Source organism: Narcine bancroftii, chromosome 7, assembly GCF_036971445.1.
Source record: "Narcine bancroftii isolate sNarBan1 chromosome 7, sNarBan1.hap1, whole genome shotgun sequence".
Classification (NCBI taxonomy): domain Eukaryota; kingdom Metazoa; phylum Chordata; class Chondrichthyes; order Torpediniformes; family Narcinidae; genus Narcine; species Narcine bancroftii.
The window spans coordinates 204027096-204053743 of NC_091475.1; the positions used below are offsets into that span (position 1 = coordinate 204027096).

At 42.8% G+C, this 26648-nt stretch overlaps 1 long non-coding RNA gene across 2 annotated transcripts in view; it reads left to right on the plus strand.

Moving 5' to 3' along the window:
* LOC138740156 (uncharacterized) overlaps positions 1 to 26648 on the plus strand; it is a 66058-nt gene that overhangs the window by 25451 nt on the left and 13959 nt on the right. For both annotated transcript variants that reach the window (XR_011342710.1, XR_011342711.1), the window contains exons 3-4: positions 16298 to 16394; positions 24817 to 24865. This is a non-coding gene — a long non-coding RNA (uncharacterized lncRNA). The remainder of the gene's footprint in view (positions 1 to 16297; positions 16395 to 24816; positions 24866 to 26648) is intronic.

Below are 26648 nucleotides of genomic sequence, written 5' to 3' on the forward strand. Positions count from 1 at the left end.
AGATCTATCACCAATGTATATAGTGTATATAGTTACAGTATCTAGACTGTGCTTACAGCGATTGGCTGAGAGCTTAGCCACGCCTACTGTCTGGGCCTTAAAGGGTTGTGTCCCTAACCAGGTCGGATCATTCCAGACTGGTCGGCCACCTGTGAAGAGCTCCTGTCTTTTGCTAATAAAAGCCTTGGTTTGGATCAACAAGTCTTTTATTCTTTCGACGAGCTCTACACCAGGAATAAATCCCTTGGTGCCTGTCGCATTGGCCATCGCCAAGTGTCTGCTCTGGCCTCTGATCGTGGAGCCTGGTGACCCACCTTTCACCAGTCTGTCTCCTCCTTCGACAACTCACACAGTGCTGGCCTTGAGGACAAAAGGAGATGGAGGCAGAACCGTGGCACAGCAGCACCAAATCCAGGACAGAACTTCCCTTGCAGCAATGGCGGCTGGGCATATCTGTCCCGTATTGGGCTCGTCAGCCACCAGCAAGCCTGCAGCAGACATGGGCAGCCAGCCCCCTTCCTAAATCTTCGCCAAGCTTTGATTGCGGCACCAGTGACCCAGATTCAAATCCACCATTGCCCGTAAGGAGTTAGTACATTCTCCTCGAGACTGCTTGGGTTTCCACAGGGTGCTCCAGTTTCCCCTGCTTTCCAAAGACATGCGGAATTTGTAGGTTAATTGGTCACATAGGTGTATTTGGATAGTGCAGACTTGTAGGCTGCTAGTCCCTGTTACTGTGCCATATCTCTCAATTACCGTATATTTTGGAGTATGTAAACCAGTAGATAGGCCAACCCCCCCCCCCCAACTTTTTTCAGCCTAATTTTAGTGATTTTATGGTATATCCGGCATGTGTCGACCTCCATTTTCCAGGCTGTCCGGGTCTCCAGGAACAAACCAATTAAAAAAAAACAATCACAAGTAAGAAAGCTGTAAATTAATTGAGCAAAAAGAAAAACCTCGGCCTACCAGGCAGGAGTGGAGACGGCGACCTCGGTGTCCCAGGTCTGAGTGGTGGGACGGTGACAGGGAGCGGTGGTGCCGGCGATGGGGAGGTGCTTACAGCATCGAGTGATATGCCAAATTGATGCCAATCTGGTTTCTTTTGGGGAATTTAAGTTGTCAAAAGTATATCTGATGCATAAGTCGACCCCTCAACCCCCTTTTTTTGAGAAATGCTTGGGTTTCACGACTCGACTTGGACGCCAAAATATACGGTAATTTTTTAAAAAATTAACCACTTGTGAAAGGCAGCAGCACTCCAGGACTCCCATGGTACTGCCCTTGAACGTCAACCTGCAAACTCCCATCTTTAAGTTGGAACCTTTGATGTTGAATTTCTGACTCAGAGGCAACCGAGATGCAGTCGAAACTTGGAAGGACACAAAACAGTCAAAGTGGATCTGTTTGAGGTAAATCACTTCTGATAAACTTGATTTTGCCGAATTAGTGTAGAATATTGATGAAGTTGGCTTGTAGTTGGAAAAAAAGATTCAGTAAAGTCACGATGGAAGTGTGGTGATGGCACGGATATGAAATTTGCCTCAAGAAGATAAACAAGTGAGAATGCACATGAGGCAAACAAAAGACTGCATATTCTGGAATCTGGGCCAACTGTTGGCAGAACTCAGTGGATTGATCAATATCAGTGGAAGAAAATAAATTGTCAGTGCTGCGGGCCTGGACCCTCAAGGTCTCATGAACTGGACGTTCAGAAAGGACAGCGGAAACAGATTCAGGAATAACTTTCAATGAGTAATCTATTTATAAATTCAGAGTAGAATGGGAATGCCAGGAAAAGGGGGAGGGTAATTGGCCAAGGTGCCAAGCCAAATGACCTTTTTCTGTGCTACGATGAAGGTGAATGCTCTAAATGAAAAATTAGCAAAAGAGAATTAAAATTAAATTAAAATACTAATTTCAGTTTAGTTCCTCGTATCACACTTATGTTTTGTTTAGCAGACTCAATGGATACATTGTAGATCAATGGTCGTCAACCTTTTTTCTTTCTATGTACATGCCTTCAGTGCTCAGTGATTAGTAAGGGATTGCTGAAGGTGGGATGTGGGTGGAATGGAAAAGTTTGAAAGCCATTGTTTTAATCGTACTTCGTTGACTCGTTATGTGCGCGGTTTCGGAACTCCAAAGGAAATGGGCCAATGACAATTTTCTCAAGCCAAATAATTCAGTAACAATTGGGTCGAGAGCAGTGATTCTCAACCTTCCCTTCCGACTCATATCCCACCTTAAGCAATCCCTTACTAATCACAGAGCACCAAATGCATAGGGAATACTTAAAGTGGTATGTGAGTGGAAAGAAAAAGGTTGAGAACCGTTGATGTAGATGGAGTCTGATCAGCTCATTAAGTTGGAGAATCATACAGCAATTGAATAGATAATTTAGCCCAATGGGTCTGCACTGACCTCCGAGTTAGTAACGTATTCCATTACTTGGTCAATGGCTTTTTTTTCTGTGGGCAATTCAAGGGCTCGTCCAGGTAGTTAGAACATAGAACATTACTGCACTCTTCTGGCCCTGAAGCCCACGATGTTGTCCGATCTTTGGAAACCTACTCAACAATATAAATCTTCCCTACCTCACACCCATAACTCCCTATTTTCTTGCATCCACGTGCCTTCTAAAGAGTCTTTTAACTGTCCCTATTGTATTAGCCTCTATCACCACTTCTGGCAATGTATTCCAGGCACCCACTTCTCCCTGTGTAGAAATCTTACCCTGATCTCGCCCCTAAATTTTCCTCTGCCTCACCTTATGCAGATGTCTTGTGGTATTTCCTGCTGTTGTCCTAGGGAAAAAAAAAGTACTGCCTGTTTACCTTATCTATGCCTCTCACAATCTTGTTGACTTCTATTGCCATCTCTCATTCTTCTGTGCTCCAAAGAGAAAAGCCCAAGCTCTGTTAACCTTGCCTCATAAGACATGTCCTCCAATCCACACTCATCCTGGTAAATCTCCCCTGCACCCTCTCCAAAGCTGCCACAACCTTCCTGTAATGAGGCAACCAGAACCGAACACAATATTCCAAGTATGGCCCGACCAGACTTTTATTGAGGTGCAGCATTACCTCATGGATCTTGTCCTCATTTCCCGAACTGATGAAGGCAACCTTGAGCGATCTATGGGTGTGGACCCCAAGGTGATTTTGTTCTTCCGCACTGTGAAGAAAGCTGTCAGTATCTTGGCCCCCATCACTCTCCCAGGCATAAAAGTCCCCCCTCATATCCTCTCTAAATCTCATCCCCTTTCCCCTTTGCCAGTGTCCTCTCATTTTATCTCCTTGTATTCATGCAGGTTCTCAGAGCAATCAAATCACCCACTTGCTGTCCTGCAACTTAGTCTCCCTCTCACACCCATCGCTGATACTCCAATCACACACATTGTCAGGGATAAGTGGAAGCAAATATTACAGTTGGCACAAGTCTGGGCTATAGGAGGAAATGGAAGCACCTTGGGAGGGAACTCCTGCTGTCAAAGGAGAACGTGCAACTCCATACAGACAGAGTTGGACCAGGATTACAGGACCAATAATGGATCAACAGCCCTGAGAGGCTCCATCGATAACCACAGAGTCATAGGCTGCAGGAACAACAGGCTTTAATGCACACAAGACTTGGCTGGCCCAGACTGCCAGAAAGAGGGAGGTAATGCGACCTTAATGGCCAGGGCAAAAGGGGAGGAGACTTAAGGGATGACTCCTTAGTGGGCGGGCCAGCCACATTTCTACAGTAAATGGTAGGGGCTATACAATGGAGGAAAACATATCAATACAAGCACATACTCCATCACTTCACTGCCCAATTGATCGAGATCGGTCATTCCCAAAGTGGCCACTGGTGCTCCCTGCGGGTGTGGTGGAAAGATCCAAGGAGGTGGTCCGAAACTTGCTATTATTCACTCTGCTGCAAAGTTTAATGAAGAAGCCAGTTCTGGAGTCGCATTCTCCGGAAGGGCTGTCAGTTGCCGTGGTCAGACTTGGGGTGGCAGCAGTGAGCAAAATAAATGGCGACAAGGAGGTCTCGCGGGAGCCGGCCTGGGTGGCTGCCATTTTGCACTTGGCTTCAGCCTTTTCAATAAGTCGAGAGCAAACAAGAGGAGGAAGAAGGGTGGACAGGGTGAGGGAAAAACCGAGTGCAGTGGGCTCGGGAGGGAAAGGCCTGGGGAGAAAGGAGTCGGGCCCAGGAGAGTGGTCCGCGGTTGGTGCCAGCAGAGGAATGAGAGGCTGGAGGTGAGAGGTGGTGAGTGGGTGAGGGAGAAGAAAGAGGTGTGTGTTCATTTGTGTGTGTGTGTGTGGAGGCGCTGAGGGGGTGCTGGGATGTGGCCGCATCAGCCCAATAAAGTTTGGGAAGCACTGATCTAGGTGATGCCCATACTCATATAAATACAGGAGGAATGAGGAGAGAAAAATGAAGCCGACACTTTGAACTGAAACCCTTTTGTGAGAATTTTTTATGTGAAACAGACCACTCTTTTCCTCCCACTGTTGCTGCTCGACCCACTGGATCTGAATTTTGCTTCCGATTCAAGCATCTGTGGCCTCCTCCTAGAAGCAAAGGCAAGTGAAAGACTTGACCCTTCTCCTCTGGGACTTAACGATGAAGCTCAAGGACAAAAGCCTCTCCCTCTGTCATTGGCTGGACTTCACCAAGTCCTTGCTGTTGGAGTCAAGTCATGGCCTCATGGTCGAGAGCTGGCATCGGGGTTCGGTGGCTTTAAAGTTGAGACTGTGTTATTCAATCAAATTAGCCTGAGCCTGATGGCTCCATACTGCGCAAGCAAAACAGAATGCAGTGGAACTCGTGGACTGGGTTGCTACTGCGGTGTACCAGAGGCAGTGGCATTGTCGATGGCGATGAATCCATGGATAACCATTTAATTGGTATTTCAATGTAGCCACAGGCCTCTTAAATCTCTCCTCTCATTCAACAGGCTCATGGCAAATCTGTAGCTTATTCCATATGGTTCTGTCTCCAAACTTAGTGAGCCAAAACAGCAGTGAGGTCATGAACCCAAAGCAGATTATAGAGGAGGAGGTTCTTGCTGTCTTGAAGCTAATAAGGGTGGATAAATCTCAAGATTCAAGATTCAAGATTCCTTTATTGTTTTGCAGTAAAACAGGTGTAATATTACATTCTTCCTATATTGATGCAAGGACTCAAGTCATCATCAATCACAAATGCAATGGAAAAAAGAATCAATGCAATCGAGATGTGGTTTCTCAGAAGAGCACTGTACATATTATGTACGGACAAACAAAGAAATTCTACAAAGAATGAAAACAAACTGTACATTACTTAAAACAATCAGGAAACAGTGATCAAAATTCCTTGGACACAACATGCTAGGAGATACGTTAGAACATTTATTTACAACTGTAAATCTGGAAGGAACAAGAAGCAAAGGCAGGGAGAATGAAAATGGTAGATGGTAGAAACAGGGGAGACAACAACTACAATTTGGAGGGTCAGACAATGTGATGGATGGAAAGACATGAACTCCCACGCTGAACGGCAAGGCACCTGATCGAGCGACTATCGCACAAAATTTGATTTAGTCTGCCATAAGACAAACAGATTCACCGTCAGCAGAATTGGCTGCGCGGCCCTTGCAGTCAGAGAAAGAGAAACAAAAGAGTCGCCCCAGTGTCACTGAGTATCTGTGGATTTTCCGCCAGTGCTCCCACAGCCTGCACAGGCGCAGAGACATCGGCAACCCAAGCTCCAGATCCTAACCTCAGATGCGATTAGGAAGCCTTTAGTGCCCTTGGCACCCTCTTGCATTCCAGCTCTGATACCTGGTATCCCTTCATGCCGACTAGAGCGATTCTCCGGAGGACTGGAGCTTGGCATGTGTCCTTTGACACCTGCAGCCCACAGCCTAGGTGGGTTTCTTGCCTCGAGTCACCAACAGGGCTCAGCCTGTGTGTTCTTCATCCACAGAGCTCATCATTGGTCCACCACTTTTTTTGGGTTTTGTCTCCTTTTCTTCAACTTCTCAAATGGGGGGGGTCTCCAATTTTTGTGTGCCTCTGTTTGACAGGGCCTGAGAAGATATTCCCTCATAGAGGATGTGCAGAATTTGCAGGGGCCCTGGCAGAGTTATTTAAAATGCCCTTGGCCACAGGCAAGGTGCTAAAGGATTGGATGATAACTAAATTTGATCTGTTTTTTTTTTAAGAAAGGCTTGAAGAATAATCCAGGACATGACATCTGCCATGGGTACATTGTTGGAAAGTATGTAAAGAAATCGGATATATAAATACTTAGATAGGCTGGACTGAATCGACAGTCAAAATGTCTTTGTGCATTTTGAATTCTGGTCTCATCAATCTTATAGTTCTTTGTGAGGAAGTCACTAGGAAGGTTGATGAATGAAAGGCTCTGGAAGTTTTTATGAGCCCAGAGGACTCCAAAGCCCAGCAGCAATAGATATTCACCAAGACAAATGGTTACTTAACAAAAGTTGCTTTTAATTATCTTTAAACATGAAAACAGAATCAAACTTTAACTTATCACTATTGACTTACTTAACCTAACTTAACCCCTTTCTAATTCTAAGTGCACATGTATGTAATGTGCGTGTAAGTTCAGAAAAGTTCTTTGGTTCACAGTCCAATCTCACTTCTCATTCCTCCAAGTTCACTGGCTGCAGGCAATTCTTATACTGTGCACAGAATTTAACATCTTAAAGTTCACCAGGCTTTGGTGCTTGAAAGGTAAATAGTTACCGCTCAGGAAGGTTCTTGTCAGTTTTCAGAGAGAAATTTGTTGTCCCAGGACATCCACAACTGATGAACTTCCATCAGCCACTCCAGTGTCTTGGTGATTAAACTTGCCCCTTCGGGGTTCTCCAGATGATAACCTCTTTCTTTCAGGTTACCACCGAGTTCCTTTTTGTTTCTCTTATTTCAAGTGAAACATTAGACAGCCAGTCCTCTCCTCTCTATCTCTGTCTCTCTCTTACTGAGAGAAAGCCTCTTTGACTCTCTCTACTTGCAAAACCACGTGACCCTCTTAGAACAACAAGTTCTCTTCCAGACAATCTGCGGTTCCAACAAAGTTCTTCATCTGTTGCCTTTTGTAAACAACAATCCATTAGTGAAGTATCTTGAGCACTCTTCAAAAGCCCTTGCAAAAGCTGTGAGGCCCTGATATGTCTAGCATTAGCGGAGCTCCAGTATTTCAAATAAGATCTGTTTTAATGTGTTTGTATGTGACCTAGCCTAACAAACCTTTCCCAATTTATCTCCCCAAAACATATCTATATACTCTGTCACAATGTTGTCTACATGGATTTTAGTAAGGCCTTTCACAAGGTCTATGATGGGAATAGGTATGGTTAGCAGCCCACCCCTTTTTCCTGCGACGATAGTGACAAATACCAGGATGGTGCAACAAGGACCTTTAAAAGACACTTAGATAGGCACATGGATGCAAGAAAAATAGAGGGTTATGGGTGTGAATTTGGGAAGAATGGTTTGATGGTTAGGGCGCTTAGATGCTTTGGTGTTGTGCTGTCTGGTTCCAGGTTGGGGGAGGGAGGGGGTCACCTGATTCCCACGTATCTTATTTTTCAACCTTGCTTAGCGGCTGGGGTTTTGATTTATAAAGTTTCTATTTTCTTTTTCAATGAGATTTACATTTTTTTCCTTTATTTTTGAGAATATAATCGATAACTGTTTTGTTCAACTGTGAATAACTTAAACATTGATAAAATTATTAAAGAAGGAGAAGAGAAGCAAAGAGAATTGTAAACTTTTTTATAAAAATAAATGCTATAACTTTCTTGAAAAGAATTTATATTTTCATCTTTCTTTCCTTTTATTGTATAATTTAGGTTGAGTTATTTTTGATGTTAGGCTTTGATATAATATTACCAATGTGCTCTGGATTTTTGACTTGCGCTCATATTTATAAAATTGTTTTTCCTCTTATTTTATTTATGTTGCACATTGTATAATTGTATTGTTCTATTCTTTCTACTTTAAATATTAATTAAAACATTTTGAAAAGAAAGACATTGCCAATAGAGGGAGTTTATTAACCCTGGATAAAACTGAGGGCCACAGGTTCAACACGAGGGTCCATTGGTTCTCAATCTTTTTCTTTCCATTCACATACCACTTCAAGTATTCCCTACACCATCGGGATCTTGAGCAAACAATGAAGTGCTGCAGGATGAAGGGAGATTTGATAAAGATTGTGAGCGGTGGAGATAGAGTAAACGCAAACAGGCTTTTTCTTTAGACACACAGTCCAAAGCCCGCTGCGCAGCTCAGACGGCAAAGTCCTCCTCAGCGACAAGATCTCCATCCTCAACCGATGGTCAGAACGCTTCCAATCTCTTTTCAGTGCCAACCGCTCAGCCCAAGAATCCGCCCTGCTCCAGCTCTCTCAACAGCCCTTAAGGCTAGAGCTGGATGAGGTCCTCACCCGGGAAGAGACATATAAGGCAATTGAACAACTGAAAAGTGGCAAAGCAGCAGGTATGGATGGAATCCCCCCCCAGAGGTCTGGAAGGCTGGCGGCAAAGTTCTGCATGCCAAACTGCATGAGTTTTTCATACTCTGCTGGGACCAAGGAAAGCTGCCTCAGGACATTCGTGATGCCATCATCATCATCCTGTACAAAAACAAAGGTGAGAAATCAGACTGCTCAAACTACAGGGGAATCATGCTACTCTCCATTGCAGGCAAAATCTTCGCTAGGATTCTCCTAAATAGAATAATACCTAGTGTCGCCGAGAATATTCTCATAGAATCACAGTGCGGCTTTTGCGCAAACAGAGGAACTACTGACATGGTCTTTGCCCTCAGACAGCTCCAAGAAAAGTGCAGAGAACAAAACAAAGGACTCTACATCACCTTTGTTGACCTCACCAAAGCTTTCGACACCATGAGTAGGAAAGGGCTTTGGCAAATACTAGAGCGCCTCAGATGCCCCCCAAAGTTCCTAAACATGGTTATCCAACTGCACGAAAACCAACAAGGTCGGGTCAGATACAGCAATGAGCTCTCTGAACCTTTCTCCATTAACAATCGCGTGAAGCAAGGCTGCGTTCTCGCACCAACCCTCTTTTCAATCTTCTTCAGCATGATGCTGAAACAAGCCATGAAAGACCTCAACAATGAAGACGCTGTTTACATCCGGTACCACACGGATGGCAGTCTCTTCAATCTGAGGCTACTCTGAACTACTTTTTGCAGATGATGCCGCTTTAGTTGCCCATTCAGAGCCAGCTCTTCAGCGCTTGACGTCCTGTTTTGCGGAAACTGCCAAAATGTTTGGCCTGGAAGTCAGCCTGAAGAAAACTGAGGTCCTCCATCAGCCAGCTCCCCACCATGACTACCATCCCCCCCACATCTCCATCGGGCACACAAAACTCAAAACGGTCAACCAGTTTACCTATCTCGGCTGCACCATTTCATCGGATGCAAGGATCGACAACGAGATAGACAACAGACTTGCCAAGGCAAATAGCGCCTTTGGAAGACTACACAAAAGAGTCTGGAAAAACAACCAGCTAAAAAACCTCACAAAGATTAGCGTATACAATGCCGTTGTCATACCCACACTCCTGTTCGGCTCCGAATCATGGGTCCTCTACCGGCATCACCTACGGCTCCTAGAACGCTTCCACCAGCGTTGTGTCCGCTCCATCCTCAACATTCATTAGAGAGACTTCATCTCCAACATCGAAGTACTCGAGATGGCAGAGGCCGACAGCATTGAATTCACGCTGCTGAAGATCAAACTGCGCTGGTTAGGTCATGTCTCCAGAATGGAGGACCATCGCCTTCCCAAGATCGTGTTATATGGCGAGCTCTCCACTGGCCACTGAGACAGAGGTGCACCAAAGAAGAGGTACAAGGACTGCCTAAAGAAAGCTCTTGGTGCCTGCCACATTGATCACCACCAGTGGTATGATATCGCCTCAAACCGTGCATCTTGGCACCTCATAGTTCAGCGGGCAGCAACCTCCTTTGAAGAAGACCGCAGAGCCCACCTCACTGTCAAAAGACAAAGGAGGGAAAACCCAACACCCAACCCCAACCCACCAATTTTCCCTTGCAACCGTTGCAACCATGTCTGTCTGTCCCGCATCGGACTTGTCAGCCACAAACGAGCCTGCAGCTGACGTGGACTTTACCCCTCCATAAATCTTCGTCCGCTAAGCCAAGCCAAAGAAGACAGGACTGTAACAGGCCATTTCAGCCCACGAGTCTGTGCCCTCCACCTCCCCCAATTTACAGCCAATTAGCCTACAACCCCGGTATGCTTTGAATGAAGTGGGGGAAACTACAACCCCCGGGGAAAACCCAGACAAACACAGGGACAATGTACAAACTTCTTACAGACCGTGAGGGATTTGAACCCTGTTCCAGATCACTGACGCTGTAAAGGCGTTGTGACAGCCACTATGCCAACTGTGCCACCCCAAAAGATGGATGAGAAAAGAACAAGAAGATATGGGTTCAAGGTCAAAAGTGAAATATTTAAGTGGAACTTAAGCGTGTGGATCGAGTTGCCAGCAGAGGTGGTTACATGTGAGTTACATGTGAGTTACATGTGAGTTTGAATTTGAGGCCTTTTCAAATTGCCTTGTAAAATGGGGTTAGCTGGGGAATTTACTAGGTTGGAGACCCAGGTACAGGGCTATTTGAAAGGGCTGAACCAGACAAGCCGAGTCAAAATCTACCCAAGCCCCAGACCTACCTCGGAGGTGGTCAGGGATCCCACTAAAAATTTCTAGACTGGCCTATTCCACCTGTTTGAAAGGGGAAATGGCTCACACGGTTACTATGGAACATTAAACAGAAAGGCAACAGAAATAACACAAGGAACAGGGGATTCCCTGTGGCTGCATAATACGTCACTCACCACATCACTGCAGGAATTTGCCCTTAAAATGCCAGATAGGAGATTTAATATGGAGGTTAGGCTGTTATTTGAAAGGCACAGGAGGAACTCACGACCCAGGCATCTCACCCGGGTCGCAGGAGGGCTTCCCAGGTGCTGCATGAGAAGATTGGATAGGTACCCAGATGGGAGGGTTGATGTCATTGGATTAGACAGATTAATAGTTTAGTACAGTATAGATGGACTGAAGGGCCTATTTCTGTGCTATGGTGCTCTGTGGATGCTCTTTATCGACTACAGTTTGACATTTAACATCATCATCCCTTCAAAACAGATCAGCAAACTCCAAGGACTTGGTGTTAACACGCCACTGTGTAATTGGATCATGGATTTCCTCACCAACCACAGTCAGTGAAATTTGGTAAGAACTTCTCCTGCACAATCTCCATCAGTACTGGAGCACCACAGAGCTGTGTTCTTAACCCCTGCTCTACTTACTTTACACCTATGACTGTGTGATTTGATACGACAATAAGACCATCTACAAATTTGCTGACGATACCATGGTAGTGGGTTGTGTAAAGGAAGGGGATGAGTCAGTGTACAGGAAGGAGATTGAAAATTTGGCTGAATGGTTCACCAAAAACAACCTTGCACACAATGTCTCCAAAACTAAGGAGCTGATTTTTGACTTCAGGAAAAGAAAGCCAGAGGTGTACAGTCCAGTGATCATAGGGGGATCAGAGGTGGAGAGGGTGAGCAAATTTATGTTCTTGGGAGTCACTATCTTGGAGGATCTTTCCTGGACTCAACATACCAATGGCATCATGAAGAAAGCACGTCAGCGCCTCTACTTCCTCAGGAGTTTGCGGAAGTTTGGTATGTCATCAGAAAGCCTGGCAAGTTTCTAAAAAAGTGTGGTGGAAAGTGTATTGACTGACTGCATCACAGTCTGGTCTGGGAATACCAGTGCCCCTGAGCATAAAGTCCTCCAAAAAGTAGTGGACACAGACCAGGACATCATAGGCAAATCCCTCCCCACTATCAAGAACATCTACAGGGAACGCTGCGGTCAGAGAGCAGCAGCAATCATCGAAGTTCCACACCACCTAGGAACACACTTTGTTCTCACTGCTGCCATCAGGAAAGAGGTATAGATGCCACATGACTCGCACCACCAGGTTCAGGAACAGCTGCGACCCCTCCATCAGTAGACTCCTCAATGACAAACTCAATCAGGTACTCATGTCAGTCTCTTATTATTGATTTTCTTTTGTGCTCTCTGTATTGCACAGTCAGTTTGCTTACAATCGTTATCTGTTTACAGTTCTTTATTTGTTTCTGTGTTTACGCTGTGTCCAGTTTATTTTTTGCACACCAATTTGTTGTAATTCTGCCGCGCCTGCAGGAAAAAGGAATCTCAGGGCTGTATGTACTTTGACAATAAATCTGAAATCTGTGGTTCAAATAAACCTATCAATCGTAGTGTTGTATTTTCAACTTGACCTCCAGCTTCAAAGCATTTTTGTTAATCTGGTTATTAGGATGCGAATGTTGTTGACAAGGACAATCTCAATTACTCATCCCTTGAAGGAGTTCTGAGTGCAAATCCTCACACAAATAGAGCAATAGATTGTGCACTCCACACTGTTTTGAAATTCCTGAATATACTGTACCTGGCTATCATAAAGACATTTTTTTTGTAATCTCCTGTCTCCTCATACACTTCAAATTGATTTGGTCTCTGCTCCCTTGATCAAAAACACTCATCACTCCCTCTTCTCCTTCCTTCCGGCTGTTCACCCCGAAGGATGGATGATGGTTCCTTTCAGTCAGTTGGTGGGGTTTATACCCCACTCCTCAGAAATGAACAGCGCGTGCGTGAATGAATTTTAGGTGAGAAGGGGGTTGCACAGTTCGAGGCCCACCCTCTCGACATCCCCTCTCCGGATCCAGTGGCACAGTGAGTCCCAGACGGCTGGGTGAAGTTCCAGTGTAGTGAATGGCTAGAGGGATGGTCTTTCCGCACTTCGCGGCACGTGTTCACTAGATGGCTGTTGACCCCCACAAGAGGGTTCATCCGCCCTTGTCGGGTCTTGTTTTTCATCCTGCAGTGTGTCTAGCCACCCTGCCCACCAGGCAAGTCTGGTGGGGGAGCTGGTTTAGTTGCCGACCTTGCTACAGTTAGCACATGGTGCTAAAGAATTCCACAGATTCAGTACGCTCTGGCCAAAACAGTTTTTCCTCATCTCCATTTTAAATCTACTCCCCTGAATTTTGAGGCCGTGTCCCCTAGTTCTGGTCTCACCTCCCAGTGAAAACAATTTTCCTGCCTCTATCTTATCCATCCTGATGGATACTGCATTTTCCTCAAATTTTCCGTTCCGAAAAAAATTCATGCTCTGACCACATAAACTGTTCTCCATTACCATGTCCTCTCTTTCTTTTCTTTTTAAAATATTTTTATTGGTATTTAATAAATAAACAAATGAACAATACAATTATACAATGTGCAATGCACTAAAAGATATAGAAAAAAAATTTCAAATATCACAAGATCACAAGAAAAAGGAACAGAACCAGGCCACTAGGCCCATCGAGTCTGTTCCATAAATCTACATTAAGCTACTCTACACTAGTTCCAATTTCCGTCCTTTTCCCCATATCCCTTGATGCCCTCACTAATGAGATACTTGTCTATTTCTTGTTTAAATACTCCCAGTGATCTGGCTTCTACTGCTGTATGCGGCAGCGAGTTCCACAGATCCACGACCCTCTGGCTAAAGAAGTTCTTCCTAATCTCTGTTTTAAATAGATAACTTCTAATTATCAGACTATGACCCCTTGTCCTCGATTCACCCACCAATGAAAACTTCTTACCCGGATCCACCCTATCTGAAACTTTCCAAATACGAAATGCCTCTATGAGGTTATCCACTTTGGCAAGAAAAATAAAAGAGCTGAATATTATTTAAAGGGTGAAAAACTACAGCATGCTGTTGTGCAGAGGGACTTGGGAGGGCTTGTGCATGAATTGCAAAAAGTTAGGTTGCAGGTGCAGCAGGTTATTAAGAAGGCAAATGGAATGTTGGCCTTCATCACTGGAGGAATTGAAATCAGGAGTAGGGAGGTCATGTTGCAACTGTATAAGGTACTGGTGAGACCGCACCTGGAGTACTGTGTCCATTTCTGGTCTCCATATTTGAGGAAGGATATACTGGCTTTGGAGACGGTCCAGAGGAGGTTCACTAGGTTGATCCCTGGGATGAAGGGGTTGACTTATGATGAAAGATTAAATCGTCTAGGATTGTATTCGCTCGAGTTCAGAAGAATGAGAGGAGATCTTATAGAAACATATAGGATCATGAAGGGTATGGATAGGATAGATGTAGGAAGGTTTTTTGAGCTGGCCGGGGAAACTAAAATGAGAGGACACAGATTCGGGGGAGTAGATTTAGGACAGAGATGAGGAAAAATAGTTTTTCCCAGAGAGTAGTGAATGTTTGGAATTCTCTAACCAGGGAAGTGGTTGAGGCTGCCTCATTAAACATATTTAAAATTCGGTGAGATACATTTTTACATGATAGAGGAATTAGGGGATATGGGGAGAAGGCAGGTAGGTGGAGTTAGGTCATAAATTAGATCAGCCATGATCGTATTGAATGGCGGAGCAGGCTCGATGGGCCATTTTTGGCCGACTCCTCTTCCTATTTCTTATGTTCCTATGTTCCTCTCATTCTCCACATTAGCCTTTACATTCCAGGAATCATCCTAGTAAATCTCCTCTGCACCCTCTCCAACAGCATCACATCCTTTCTAAGATAAGGGGCCGACACACATTGGTAATAATGTAGTAAAATATAACATCAAGCAAAAAAGGAAAAGAAAGAAAAATAAAGGGAAAAAAGGTAAAAATAAAGTTAAATGTTATTTATGAATGAATTGTAAACTTTATCTTCCTTTCTTGAAAAGGAAAGGAGGAAAAAGTATATTATTGTCTTTCCTTTTCATTCTGTAAGAATTATTATTAACAGTTGCATCATTCATAGTTGACATTTCCTCCCTAACATCCTTGAAATCTTGTAGATTCTCAAATCTCTGCTTATGCCGTGCTCAGTGAGAATGCTGAACAACTGAAGAACCTGCTCGCAGTCACCACCCGAAGGTCTCACTTTCATGAAACAACTTCGTAGATCTGAATACTAGCCCTGCCAAGGACCAGGCAACGCTCTTTTGTTGGGTGCTGCTTGTGCAACCAGATGACAACAAACTCGACTTGATCTCATTTGTGATTGCTCAAAAGTTACCGTTTTCACAACATCCCAGTGATGTTCCATCGCACCAAGTTCAACTCTTCTCTCTTGGCATACAGCTGAGTGAGGCGTCACATACCAGTTCCACTTCAATCGGCCAGTTCCAGGCTTTAAAAAGGTTGGAAACTCCTGTTAAGGCCATCTTGCAAACCAACCTCACTCCATCGACTCCATCTCTTACTCCCATTGCCTCTGGAAAGCTGCCAATATATTTAAAGGGACCTCCCCACCCCTTCTCCCTCATCTACCCTGGGAAGAAGATCAACTCAAGTCAAGTTTATTGTCAAGTGATTACACAAGTACAACATTATGAAACAACATTCTCTGGTCCTCGATGCACATCCAAACATAACACACATACAACCAAGCAATACAAGTAGTCATGTACTTAAATAAATAAATATTGTTTTCTAAATATGAGAGTCTCAGATGGTTATTGTGAGCCATTCCTTTGGCCCTTGGGGGGGGGGAGCTATTCCTCAGCCTGGTGGTGCTGGCTCTGATCCTCCTGTATCTCTTTCCCAATGGGAGCAACTGAAAGGTGCTGTGTGCAGGGGTGGAAGGGGTCCTCAATGATTTTCTGCACCCTCTTCAGTCAACGATCCCTGTAGTTCACGTCAATGGGTGCAAGAGAGCCTCCCATGATCCTCTCTGCCGCTCATATGGTCCTGTGGATTGACCTCCGATACATTTCTCTGTAGCAACCGTATCTAAAGATATATCAGCTTGGAAGCCTAAACCTACAGATTCAAGGCCAGTTTTCTTTCCTGATGTTGTCATATCCTTGTTTAAATGCTATTTTCTCTCTATCCTGCACTTTGTCCCCATAACATTGCACTCTATACATCTGTACTGTTCTTAGGTTCAAGGTTCAAAAGTTCAAAGTTCAGTTTTATTGTCAGAGTACATACATGACATCACATATAACGCTGAGATTGTTTTTTTTCCTGCAGGCCAGCAAAATTTCTACTGATCGAGAGTGCACAAGAAAATGCATGGGTTGACTTACCAGGAAAGCTTGCAAAATAAAGTTTTTCTTGGTTTATGTGGCAATAAGCAATTTAGTTCAGCTTATCAACCATGCATTTTCTTTCTATATCCACCAGGCTCCCGTTTGTGCGTGGATATTGATCTCAACATGCATGACTTCATTACCAGGACCCCCAACTCTGGTCAGGCTTTTTGTTCAACTGCCAATAACAGGTGAGAAGCAATTTACTCCAATTGGATCTGAGCTATGGGGACACGCTGATTTATTCTTTGGTGTGCAGGAGAATAAGGGGTAACATCCCAGAGGTGTACAACATCATGTGAGGAATAGATTAGGTGAATGCGGAGAATTTTTTGCCCAGAGTAGGGGAATTGGTAACCAACTTTAAGGTGGGAGGGCGATGGGGAGAAGTTTAACAGGAATGCGAGAGTATCTTTTTTTTACACAAAAGGTGTTAGATGCATGGAATGGGCTGCTGGAGGGGGTACTGGTACTACTGCAATGTTTAAGAAATATTCGACAGATGCATGGATAGGTTGGGTTTAGAAGGATATGGATATGCTGGTAGGTGGTGTTGGCAAGTTAGGTCAAAGGGTGGCATGGTTAGTATAGCGTTTAGAACAACGCCTTTACAGCACCTGTGATTGGGACTGGGGTTCAAATCCTGCTCTGTCTGTAAGGAGTTTGCATCTGCATCAGTTTTCCTCAGGGGCTCTGGTTCCCACCCACCGGGGGTGTAGGTAAATTAGATGGCACAGACTTGTAAGCTGAAATGGCCTGTTACCATGCTGTACGCCTAAATTAAGGGCTGTTTCCATGCTGTATGACTCAGTGACATGTTGAGAAGACTGATGCTTTTATTCTTCAGTAGGAGAAATCTCAATGGCAAGGCATTGGTTTGCCTAATGGAGCATAATAGAAAATGTCTTTATGTCTTCAAGAGCACTTACTACCATAAAGGAAACAAAGTAGCCCAGAAATTATGGTCAGGAGTGGACCATGCAGGTTTTGTACTAAATCCTATAGAACCAGAGAACCATAGAAAATTACAACACTCAAACAGGCCCTTCCACCCTTCTAGTCCTTGCTGAACTATAATTCTACTGAGTCCCACTGACCTGAACATAGCCCTCCACATCTTTCTCACCCACGTACCTGTCCAAATTCGATGTTAAAATCGAGCTTGCATTCACCATCTCAGCTGGCAGTTCGTTCCACACTCCCGCCACTCTCTGTGTGAAGAAATTCCCCCCAGACCTCTCCTCTTTCTACCTCAACTCGTGTCCTCTGGTTTGTATCTGTGGGAAAAAGCCGACCTACATTTACTCTGTCCATACCCCTCATAATTAGAAATACCTCCATCAAATCTCCCCTCATTATTCAATGCTCCAGGGAATAAAATCCTGACCTCTTTAATCTTTCCATGTAACTTAATCAATGAATTCGGGCAATATCCTAGTAAATTTTCTCTGCATTCTTTCATGGAGACATTCAGTGGGGATACAGGCCCTTTCACCTAACTTGTCCACACTGTGCAAAAAATCCCACCTATACCCGTCTCATCTGCCTTCATATCAGTCACATCCCTCTAAATCAATCCTATCCATGTATCTGCCCAAATATTTTTAAAACATAATATGAGAGATGTACCAGCTCATCTCAAACAGTTCCCCTACTGGTCAAGGAAATCAATCCCATCACAAGTTAACTGGCCAGGTGCAGCAATAGGCCCTTCCTTGATGTAGCTGGAATTGTTTTGGGGAAAACACAAGCTGCCCCACACAATGGCTGGAAAACGTACGCTAACAGGTCATGCAGCATCTGCAGGGAGTAAAGGCTAACCAATGTTTTGAGCCTGGGCCCATTAGTTAAGGTATGAACAAAAAAAAGACCCATAATGCTTTGCTTCCCATGGATGCTGTGCGACCTGCTGAGTTTCTTCACCTCTTTTGTGTACAGCAATCGAACCCCGCCTCTGCAAAATTTCTTGTTTAAAGACAGTAGCTAGCTGGCAGGGTCATGCATCTGCTTAGTAATGTCAAAAAAATATCGGCCCAATCTCTGGCCGCTGGGCCCACAACTCCCCGATATGATTTATTCCTGCGTTTTGCCCATTTTAATGTCTTAAATGTTTTCTCGTTGGTTGCCTAAGTGTTAAGTATTGGAGGTCGAGGGAATGGGCTGTTGGGAGGGAGTTTTAGGTTTGGACTCGACAGAAAATTACCATTGTAATTGACACAGATTTGTAAAAACTGTTGATGACATGTGTGTAAACTTTTGAGCTCCATTTTGAAAACTACAAATAAAATATTTCTAAAAAATGATATTTTTCAATGTATGTGGATTCCTAAATGTACCAAATGAATATTCATCAACTCTTAATCATTTAAAATATAAGGTTCAACCCATAACAATGTCAGAAAACATGAAAAGCAACAGAATCAAATTGGAAATATCTGAAATTACTTTAGTCGGAACAGTTGTTCTCCAAAGAAAAATGACTCGCAGAGTTAGGTCAAACCTGGTGCACGTTGTTCACACAGCTTCCTCAGACAGTCACTGGGGCATCTCAAAAACCTTTCACTTCCAGGTTGGACTCCGTGAGCTGATGAGCAGTTATTAGTGAAGGTGGGGATTTTTAACTTCTGCATTCCCCCACGGAAATCTTGAACTTGCTGATACTCAATCGGAAAACCGCGATGAATTATGCAGAGAAGTGCTGGCATTTTCCTGAAATTTCAGCCCCCAATAATACTTTAAATCCTTATTTTCCCATCTAATTGACTTGCTTGAGTTATGTAGGATTAAATGTACACCAACTTCGACTGAATTATTGGTATTTGAGGTTCACAACAGGGGGAAATGAAAGAGCACTGCTCATTCAAATGCAAAAATTTACATTTTCCCCTATGGACCTCTCTCACAAACACTCTGAATGTAATCCCACTTGCTGGTAATGTACATCAAAGAAGACACTTACATACATAAAAGCTTCAGGGCACCTCAAACAAATATCATAAAATTATATCCATTCTTGAGTTGCATAGATGTACCCAAAAGTAAAAACACAATGCTGGAGAAACTCAGCAAGTCAAACATTGTATTTTATCAAGTCAAGTTTATTGTCTAAGTACAGAATTAGAATCAAAATTATAGTCATGAACAAGGCCTGAAATTTGTTTTTTTTTGCAGCATCAAAGTGCAAATGTTCATATTATAACCACCTTACAACATTACTATATATAAAAAATAAAAGTGCATGAAAAGTAAGGCAGTGTCTTTGGTTCATTGATCATTCAGGCATCTGATGGCAGCAGGGAAGAAGCTGTCCTCGTGCCGCTGAGTGCTCGTCTTTAGGCTCCTGTACCTTTTCCCGACGGTAGCAGAGTGAGGAGGGCACGGCCTGGGTGGTGGGGAGGTCTTTGAGGATCGAGGATGCTTTTTTAAGACACCGCCTCCTGTAGATGTCGTTGATGGTGTGAAGTCTGGTACCTGTGATGTCGCAGACTGAGTTAATGACCCTCTGGAGTTTATTCTTGTCCTGAGAGTTGGTGCCTCCATATCAGGCAGTGATGCAACAAGCAGAATGCTCTCCATGGTACACCTGAAGAGGTTTATGAGAGTCTTCGGTGACATACTGAATCTCAAACACCTCATAAAGTATAGCCACTGGCGAACCTTCTTTGTGACTGCATCAACATAGAAAGTCCAGGACAGATCCTCGCAGATGTTGACACCAGGAATTTAAAGTTCTTGACCCTCTCCACCACTGAGCCTTCGATGAGGTCTGGGTCGTGTTCCCCTGACTTCCGCTTGAAGTCCACAATTATCTCCTTGCTTTTGATGACATTGAGCGCAAGGTTGTTGTCATTACACCATTCAATGAGCTGATCTCTCTCCCCACTGTACACTTCCTCATGGCCCTTTGTGATTCTGCCGACAACTGTGGTGCCATCGGCAAACTTGTAAATGGCATTAGAATTGTGCCTGGCTACACAGTCATGGGTGTTTAACGAGTAGAGCAGTGGGCTAAGCACCCATCCTCATGGTGCGCCTGTGTTGATGATCAGTGGGGAGGAGATATTGTTTCCAATTCATACTGACTGTGGTCTTCCAATGAGAAAGTCAAGGGTCCAGTTGCAGTAGGGGGTACAGAGGCCTAGAGTTTGTAGCTTTGTGACCAGCCCTGAGGGAATAATGGTGTTGAAGGTCAAGCTGTAGTTGATGAAGAGCAGCCGTAAGAATGAATTGCTGTTTTCAAGGTAATCCAGAGCTGAGTGGAGAGCCAGCGATGTTGCAACCGCTGTGGAGCAATTTTAATGATGGGAAAATTGCAGTGGGTCCAGATCTTTGCTTAATTCTGGCCATGACCAGCCCCTCAAAGCATTTCTTCACAGTAGAAGTTAGTGCTACTAGGTGGTAGTCGTTCAAGCAGCTCAGACAACTGTTCTTGGGTACGGGTTGATTGAGGCTCGTTTGAAGCAGGTGGGAACCTCTGACTGCAGCAATGAGAGGTTGAACATGTCTGTGCACACTCTGGCTGGATGGTTGACGCAGATTTTCAGTACCTGCCAGCTATGCTGTCAGGGCCTGATGCCTTGCGAGGGTTCACCTTCTTGAATGATGTTCTCACGTCACCCTCAGGGACAGATATCACAGGATCCTCAACCTTTTCAGGGATGCTAGTAGGTACTTTTTGTTTTTTTTTTCTCAAATTGGGCATTGAAGGTGTTCAGCTTATTGGGTAATGAGGCATCGCACCCATCTACAGCATGGACCCTCACTTTGTAGGCTGTAATGGCCTCCAGAACCTTACATAGTTGGTGTGTATCCATCTCTGTCTCTAGCTTCCTCTGGAATTGGCACTTTGCTTCTGCAGGTTGACCCTGGACTTATTTTAAAGATCCCAATCCTCAGCCTTAAAATGACCATGTTCTCACCCTCATCAGGTTGCAAATTCTCTGATAGGAGAATGCCAGGCATTTGCAGTTGGCCACACACTCATCCACACAGGCCTTAATGAAATCAGTAACATGTGTTACATTTTGGATCAACTTTATGGATCAGTTCTTGAATATGTTCCAGTCCACTGATTCAAAGCAGTTCTATAGTCACTCCTGTTCTTGTATGCCAGGGATAGGACTACAGCCAGGTGATCAGACTTGCCAAAGTATAGTCATGGTATGGCTCGGTATGCGCTCTTCATGGTAGTGTAGCAGTGGTCGAGTGTGTTGGTCCCTCTGGTCTCGTATTTGAAGTGTTGGTGGTAGTTTGTTAGGGATTTCTTCAGACTGGCCTGATTGAGGTCCCCCACAATGAATGGTAAGGCATCCAGATGTGCTGTCTCATGGCTGTTTATCAGTGTTCAGTCCCTCCGGTGCCAGCCTGATGTTAGCCTGTGGCGAACGTACACTGAGACCAGGATGATGGGGGTGAATTCCTTCCGCAGGTAGAATGGGCGACATTTGATCGCCAGATGTTCCAGATTGGTGGAGCAGTACTGGCACAACTGTGCACCATGATGAACTGAAGAAGACATAAACGGCGCCTGCCCTGGTTTTTCCAGATGCCACTGTTTGTTTAGCACAATGGAGGGTGTAGCACTTCGGCTGCAGCGCCGTGACCGGAATGTTCCTGTTTAGCCATGAGTCCGCCCCTGATGACTCGCTGATGTTGAAGTCTGGCTTGGAGTACAAATGGATGAAAGAGCATTCTCTGGTCCTCAATTAAAACATGCAGACATAACACAAATGCAGACAAACAATACATATGCAGGACAAGTATTTCAGTTATACAAGTATTGAGAATGGTTGTTATAGCAACATAAAATGATGAAAAGAATCAAAGTAAAGGAGCAGGAAAGGCATTTCTGCTGGCAGGTGGGATTTGGGGAGTTAGATCTAGAGATAAGGAGAAAGTAAAAATGCAAAAATTCTGAAAGGATGTCCATAGGAGGTAAAGATACATAACCAACATTTTGGACCTAAGCCCTTGGTCTAGGTATGAGCAAACAACATGCAGCTCCTGAATAAAAAGGTGGGGAAATGTGGGGGGTGGGGGGAGAGGGGACAACAAGAAACAGGCCATAATTAGACATGGATAGGAGGATAGGAGAGGAAAGCCGAGAATTGATCGGGGAAGGGGGTGGCTCTGGTGTAGATTGTAGAGGGTCATGTGGTCTCTCTGCCTGGAACCTGCTGGGAGTGTGGGTTGTGGACAGTCACATGACCTCTCTGTCTGGAACTGAGTTAGAAGTGTATCACTTGCCAATCAAGGTTGAACTTTGCCTACTCATTGGTTACCACCTGACAATTGACCTCTTTAATCACCTAGTGATTACCTAGGGCAACCTCTCCAGCTTACTGTGCTATAAAGTGCAGTATTTAGAGTAGCTTTTTCTCTTTCATTCTTGGATCCTGAGACAACCCTACTCCACTCCAGGTCGTGAACTGTGGACACATTCTTCACCCTCTCTGAACAAGTACAAATAATTAACAGCAAAGAATGATCAGACAAAATCCTACTCCTATATTCAACTTTGAAAATTCATCTGCTGATACTAAAGATAAATCTACTCTAGAATAGGAATCATGTCGAAATAAATAAAAAGAGAAGCATTTTTCCTCCAAATCGCCATTAAATTCATTTATTTCATTACTGTCATGACTGTTCAGCTATTTTTCATCCCAACAACTGATTTTGGAGACTCATCTGACAATGTTTCTAAACAACAATTAAAGTCACCTCCAACCAAATTTTATTATATGCTTGATTTTAAGTTTAGAAAAGAATCTACCATAAATTATTCATCATCTATATTGGGAGCATAAGGTCCAAGATGCTGAAAAAAAAATTACAATTAACAATCAAAAGCCTACCAATGGCTTCAAAAATTAAATCCAATTTAAAAGATAACTTCTTATGAATTAAAATAGCAACATCTCTTGCCTTAGAACTAAAAGAAGATGCTATAGCTTGCCCAACTTTTTAACTTTTGATGTTCCTTTTCAGTCAGATGTGTCTCTTGCAAAAATGTAATGTCAACTTTCAACTTTTTAATATAAGATTAATACCCTCTTTCTCTTAATTGGATTATTAAGTCCGTTAACATTGAAAGTAGCAAACTTTAAATTAGCCATAACAAATTATATTTACCTCCCACATAGGTGGCGAAGCATTTCCTTTGCACCCCACCCCCATGCAGGGCTCCATTACAAACATGTAAAAATCTCCTCAAAGAAAGAAAGAGTAAGAAGAAACCCCATAAAACCAGCCAAACAAAATAAACTACAACAACGTAAGTGTAGTACCCCCCTGAACTATGCAGGAGTGACAAATGCCTCAAAGTGGTGAATGATTTTGGAAAGGTTGACAGTCAAACCACCCTCCCCTGGACAGAACAAATAAAATAAAATTATCCAGGTACGGTAAACTTCTTCCAAATCTCAGTAGACTTGATCATTATCAATACCAATATTGATGAACTGCTGAGTCTCCATCTCTCACTTCCCATTCTTCCCTTTCAGAACCAAGACAGGCTGTTGAGGAAACTGATCTTCCCCCTGATTATTAACAGGCAAAAAATTAGCAAAGGGAAGGGCCCCTGCATCATTATTATAAAAACTAACAGCAAGGTTACGAAAAAGCAAACTTATAACCCTTCTTCCAAAAACAGCTTTAGCCGAATTAAATTATTTATGACATTTAATTACATCCTGGTTCAAATCAGCATAAAAAAAGTACTCTACTATTCTTAACAAGCAAAGGACCCTGATTTCGTCCAGTATTCTGGACTGCAAGTCTTCGAATCAATTCTCTATCCTGATAACACAAACATCGATTCAAGACAGATTGAGGATCTTGAACCGGAAGTGGTTTCCTTCTTATTGTTCGATGAGCTCTGTCCAGTTGCAAACCATTCGGGAAGTCAGCTGTTCCCAAAACTTCAGGAATCCGCTTTTGAAAAAGTTCTTCTGGAAGACAAACAATTTTGACATTATTCCTCCGACTCTGATTTTCCAAAACCTCTTTGGGGAGTTTGCATGCAAGACTGGGTCAATATGATGCATTATCGGGATACAAGGTTAATTGGGATAAGAGTGAAATTATGCCTTTGGCGGATGGGAATTACTCATTTTGTAAACATATTACAAAATTTAAGTGGTTTGATCAAATTAAATATTTAGTAATAATCATTTATATGAATTGAATTAATTACCTTTACTGCCTAAAATTAAATATGATTTAAACTGGGGCAAAGATTTACCAATAACGTTAATAGAATGAGTTAATTGTGCGAAAATGAATGTCTTTCCTCATATTAAATACTTATTTCAGTCTATTCCTTGCAGAACTCCCCCAATTTTTTTTAAAGGTCTGAATGCTTTGGTGTGGAACTTTTTATGCAAGGGTAAAATGACAAAGGTGTCATTGCAGAAACTGACTTTGAAATATGCTTTAGGTGGGCTGTAACCTCCTCATTTTCAAAATTATTATGGATCAGTGCAATTGAAATTTATTAATAGAATGTTTGAAGTAGATAAATCTTTGGTTTGAGCTAAGATTGAATTAGCTCAGATTGACAAGAAGAGGATGGATCATTTTATTTATAAATGGAATTCTCAATTTTTACAGATGTTGAAATATCCAATGGAGTTATGGACTAAGAAGAAAAGAATTATAGGTACGGAAAGTAAAATAGCGGCTAGAACTCCTTTGTTTCACAATAAACTTTTTTTTGTTTTTCATTAAATAATTAGCTTCTGACAATGTGGGAACAGAAAGGAATTAAGTTGATAGAGGATTGTTAAGAGGCTGGGCATTTTATTTCATTTCAAAGAATGAAGGAGAAATATGAAATTTCTCCAAATACTCTCTTTGCTTATTTATCACGTTAGAGCCGTATTGTTGACTCATTTTGGGCATATGTTATGGTTGCCTAGGTGGTCTAAATTTGAAAGTTTACTGACTGAATTGGGCAAGAGAGGATCTATATCTGAGATGTATGCTTTATTACATAATGTAATGCCAAAGCCGGCAATTCATAAATCTAAATTAAAATGGGGCAAAGATTTAGCTATATCTATTTCTCAGACTGATTGGATGGCTGTATATGAAGATAGTATGGCTAAAATTGTGAATGTAAGGGTGGTTCATTACAACTTTATTCATCAGTTATATTTAACTCCTGGAAAGTTAAGGAAATACAAGTTTATTTTGGAAGTTGGCTCTTTCTTGCACTCTACTTGGTTTTGTGAGACAGTGCAGCCTTTTTGGAATAGAATTACGGAACTTTTAGAAGTTTTATTTAAATGTAAAAGTTTGCTTGACCCGGTGGTATTTTTATTGGGTTATATTGAGTTTAGATTTTAAATTAGTTAAGCCTCAAATTGCTTTTTTGAGATTGGCTCTAGCTGCGGCTAGAAAATGTTTGGCAATTACTTGGAAAAATGGGATTGATTTGAGTATCCAACGATGGCATTCGGAATTGCGGTCTTGTATTCCATTAGAAAATATCATGTATAATTTACATAATAATTATTCTTTCTTTGTTAAAATTTGGTGCCGTATACGAGATATATGGGTTTGAATCTGTAATAGATTTTCCCCCCACTTTTGTTGGAGTTGCAATAAACCATGGCAATAGTTGATGGTTGTTATGCAAGTTGACCTCTTCTTCTACTGTTTTTCTTCCTTCTTTTGGAATAGATTCGAGGGGTGTGGTGGGAAAACATTATGCATGATGTATTTTGATTGTACAATTTACTTTAATTAATAAATACAAATGAATAATAAAAAAATTGATATCTCGTTATCAAATGCACTTTTTACAAAAATGAATTATCTCTAATTGAGCATTCACCAACTTATTAACCATGAGGTTACAGCACTTTCGAGTCTTCAGATTTTCTTTCTTCATGTGATTAAAAGCATAGTTTTTAACCTAAGAATCCATGCCACTGCCTTTTTCAAACAAAACCATGAAGAGTGATAGCAAATTAATTGAGCGATGGGATCATTTTCATTCGATATTTGAATAGTATTTACATCAGTATTTTGGATTTCAGTATCCTCCATTGAAATTTCATTCAACTCTTTTGGATTTTGAGGCCAATCTTCTTGAGATCATGAAAGAAATTGAAGACCGGACACCCATGTGTTGGCTCTTTTCAGAAAAGATTGAACCTGTGATCCTCGTGAAGACATATCAGCTGAATTATCCACTGTTATATCACCACTGATTTTCATGCAAAACCTTTTCGATTTCATTAACTCTGTTCGTCACAAATGTACAAAACCTGGTGGTTTTGTTATTAATGTATTTAAACACTGATGTACTATCAGTCCAAAACATAGAGTCCGCTAACTCCATCCATCATTCTCTTCTTAACACTGTGTCCATTTTACTCGCCAAAGTAGCGGCAGTCATTTCCATTTGAGGTATGGTGACTGGCTTTAATGGAGCC